The following is a 4,218-nucleotide window of genomic DNA, read 5'->3' on the forward strand; positions in this document are numbered from 1 at the left end:
GGGGGAAGGAAGGAGGGAAGGAAGAAGGGAGGAAAGGAGGGAGGAAGGAAGAAAGGAGGGAGGAAGGAAGGAGGGAGGAAGGATGGGAGGAAGGAAGGGAGGGAGGAAGGAAAGGAGGAAGGAAGGAAAGGAGGGAGGAAGGAAGGAAGAAGGAAGGAAAGGAGGGAGGAAGGAAGGAAGGGGGGGAAGGGAGGAAAGGAAAGAAAGAAGAAGGAAGGGAGGGAGGAAGGAAGGAAGGGAGGAAAGGAAAGAAGGAAGGAAATGAAAGAAGGAAGCAAAGGAAAGGAGGGAGGAAGGAAGGAAGGAAGGAAAGGAAAGAAGGAAGGAAGGAAGAAAGAAGGAAGGAAAGGAGGGAGGAAGGAAGGAAGGAAGGGAGGAAAGGAGGGAGGAAGGAAGGGAGGAAAGGAAAGAAGGAAGAAGGAAGGAAAGGAGGGAGGAAGGAAGGACGGGAAGGAAGAAGGGAGGAAAGGAAAGAAGGAAGGAAGGAAGGAAGGAAGGTATGAAAGAAGGACAGAGGAAAGAAAGAGAGAAGGAGGGAGGGAGGAAAAAGGGAAGGGAGGAAGGAATGAAACGAGGGAAGAAGGAAGGAAAGGAAGGAGGAAAGAAGGAGGGAAGAAAGGGGGATGGAGGAAGTACAGACGGAAGGAAGGAAGGAAGGTAGGATTCAGAGCAGTGTGAGATATGATTGGTTGTTTTGGATGACATCACGTGACTGGTTGATGACATCACGTGACTGGTTGATGACATCACGTGACTTGTTGATGACATCACCGCGTGTCTCCTGCGGACAGAAAGCCGACCTGGAAAACGACAACATGGAGATCAACAAGAAGATCGACCTGCAGGTGGCGTCGCTCAAAACTGTCCTGGAGTCACACAAACTGGAGACGATCCGCTACGTAGCAGGTACGACGAGAGGGTTCCTGTAGATCAGAGGGTTCCTGTAGACCAGAGGGTTCAGGTTCCTGTAGACCAGAGGGTTCCTGTAGACCAGAGGGTTCCTGCAGACCAGAGGGTTCCTGTAGACCAGAGGGTTCCTGTAGACCAGAGGGTTCCTGCAGACCAGAGGGTTCCTGCAGACCAGAGGGTTCCTGTAGACCAGAGGGTTCCTGCAGACCAGAGGGTTACTGCAGACCAGAGGGTTCCTGTAGACCAGAGGGTTCAGGTTCCTATAGACCAGAGGGTTCCTGCAGATCAGAGGGTTCCTATAAGGTGCGTTTCCACTGCAGGAACCTCCCCCACACACAGGGCCATTTACAGGAACCTTTACGGGGGCCAACGGAGTACCTACTCCAGGATAAGTACTACTCCAGAGTAAGTACTACTCCAGGGTAAGTACTACTCCAGAGTAAGTACTACTCCAGGGTAAGTACTACTCCAGGGTAGCTACTACTCCAGGGTAAGTACTACTCCAGGGTAAGTACTACTCCAGGGTAGGTACTACTCCAGGGTAGCTACTACTCCAGGGTAGGTACTACTCCAGGGTAGGGACTACTCCAGGGTAAGTACTACTCCAGGGTAAGTACTACTCCAGGGTAGGTACTACTCCAGGGTAAGTACTACTCCAGGGTGGGTACTACTCCAGGGTAAGTACTACTCCAGGGTAGGTACTACTCCAGGGTAGGTACTACTCCAGGGTAAGTACTACTCCAGGGTAGGTACTACTCCAGGTGGGTACTACTCTAGGGTAAGTACTACTCCAGGGTAGGTACTACTCCAGGGTAAGTACTACTCCAGGGTGGGTACTACTCCAGGGTAGGTACTACTCCAGGGTAGGTACTACTCCAGGGTAAGTACTACTCCAGGGTAGGTACTACTCCAGGTGGGTACTACCCCAGGGTGGGTACTACTCCAGGGTAGGGACTACTCCAGGGTAGGTACTACTCCAGGGTAAGTACTACTCCAGGGTAGGGACTACTCCAGGGTAAGTACTACTCCAGGGTAGGTACTACTCCAGGGTAAGTACTACTCCAGGGTGGGTACTACTCCAGGGTAAGTACTACTCCAGGGTAGGTACTACTCCAGGGTAGGTACTACTCCAGGGTAAGTACTACTCAAGGGTAGGTACTACTCCAGGTGGGTACTACTCTAGGGTAAGTACTACTCCAGGGTAGGTACTACTCCAGGGTAAGTACTACTCCAGGGTGGGTACTACTCTAGGGTAAGTACTACTCCAGGGTGGGTACTACTCCAGGGTAGGTACTACTCCAGGGTAGGTACTACTCCAAGATAAGTACTACTCCAGGGTAGGTACTACTCCAGGTGGGTACTACCCCAGGGTGGGTACTACTCCAGGGTAGGGACTACTCCAGGGTAGGTACTACTCCAGGGTAAGTACTACTCCAGGGTGGGTACTACTCCAGGGTAAGTACTACTCCAGGGTAGGTACTACTCCAGGGTAAGTACTACTCCAGGGTGGGTACTACTCCAGGGTAGGTACTACTCCAGGGTAGGGACTACTCTAGGGTAAGTACTACTCCAGGGTGGGTACTACTCCAGGGTAGCTACTACTCCAGGGTAGCTACTACTCCAGGGTAAGTACTACTCCAGGGTAGGTACTACTCCAGGGTAGGGACTACTCCAGGGTAAGTACTACTCCAGGGTAAGTACTACTCCAGGGTAAGTACTACTCTAGGGTAGGTACTACTCCAGGGTAGGGACTACTCTAGGGTAAGTACTAATCCAGGGTAGGTACTACTCCAGGTGGGTACTACCCCAGGGTGGGTACTACTCCAGGGTAGAGACTACTCCAGGGTAAGTACTACTCCAGGGTAGCTACTACTCCAGGGTAGCTACTACTCCAGGGTAAGTACTACTCCAGGGTAGGTACTACTCCAGGGTAGGGACTACTCCAGGGTAAGTACTACTCCAGGGTAAGTACTACTCCAGGGTAGGTACTACTCCAGGGTAGGGACTACTCCAGGGTAGGGACTACTCCAGGGTAAGTACTACTCCAGGGTAGGGACTACTCCAGGGTAGGTACTACTCCAGGGTAAGTACTACTCCAGGGTAGGGACTACTCCAGGGTAGGTACTACTCCAGGGTAGGGACTACTCCAGGGTAGGTACTACTCCAGGGTAAGTACTACTCCAGGGTAGGTACTACTCCAGGGTAGGGACTACTCCAGGGTAGGTACTACTCCAGGGTAGGTACTACTCCAGGGTAAGTACTACTCCAGGGTAAGTACTACTCCAGGGTAGGTCCTCCGTTTGGCCCTGGAAAGCTCCTGGGTGGGGCTAAAGGTTAACCCGGCACTATTTGGCTAAACCTAGAGCAGCTCTGACGCCATCAGAAAGCACCAAAACAACCGGCATGTTTAAAATCCAGCAGAAGGGGAGCATTAGCCTAGCAGACATTAGCCTCGCAGACATTAGCCTAGCAGACATTAGCCTCGCAGACATTAGCCTCGCAGACATTAACCTCGCAGACACCGCTGTAAACAACAAGACAACAGCAAGAAGATGTACGACTAATGGACCGATGATGAGGTGCAGGCACTGATTGCCGCCTACGGCACCGAAGAGATTCAGAGGGGGTTTGTAATCGTACAACGATTACGTGGCGATCAAAACTCATGATGTCAATCCTCGGTTGTTCATAGCCAGGTCCTCTAGCATCCAGCTGCTAACAATAGCTGCGTTTCCACTGCAGGAGTTCCTGGTAAAAGGAGGGGGTAGGAACTTCTACAGGGACCGTCCTCTCACTCGGCCCTCTCTGTGGCCGTGTCTCCACTGCAGAGTAGGACCCCTCGGCGATGTCATGAGTTTCCATCGCCACGTAATCTTTGTCCTGCAGTGGAGACACGCACCAACGGGGCCGGCCCCATAAAATTACCCCAAAGTTCCTGCAGTGGAAACGTGCCTTTTGTTAGCAGTTGGATGCTAGAGGACCTGGCTATGAACAACCGAGGATTGTGGGAAATTGAGTTTCTTAAGGACTCCCTTAGTTAGAGTCTGTAAACATATATCTAATATATACACACACACACACACACACGTACACACACTCACAGTGATATAAGTTAATAATGGGTTTTGTGTGTTTGTGCAGCGACGTTGTTCTCGTGTCTCGCCGTCGCTCTCGGAGTCTACCGGCTGTGGAAGTGAATCATCACTCCGCTCGTCTTCATCCGCCACACAAAGTAGTTCCTTTCAAATCTGTTCAAACATCCTTTATCCTTCCTTCCTTCCTTCCTTCCTCCCTCCTTTCCTTTCCTCC

The 4,218-nt window shown here is 51.5% G+C and overlaps 1 long non-coding RNA gene across 1 annotated transcript in view; it reads left to right on the forward strand.

Annotated features, from left to right (window-relative positions):
* LOC128371863 (uncharacterized) overlaps positions 1 to 4,218 on the forward strand; it is a 5,112-nt gene extending 894 nt beyond the window's left edge. The window contains exons 3-4 of the long non-coding RNA XR_008322822.1: positions 792 to 906; positions 4,051 to 4,218. This is a non-coding gene — a long non-coding RNA (uncharacterized LOC128371863). The remainder of the gene's footprint in view (positions 1 to 791; positions 907 to 4,050) is intronic.

Source organism: Scomber japonicus, chromosome 13 (genome assembly GCF_027409825.1).
Source record: "Scomber japonicus isolate fScoJap1 chromosome 13, fScoJap1.pri, whole genome shotgun sequence".
Lineage (NCBI taxonomy): Eukaryota > Metazoa > Chordata > Actinopteri > Scombriformes > Scombridae > Scomber > Scomber japonicus.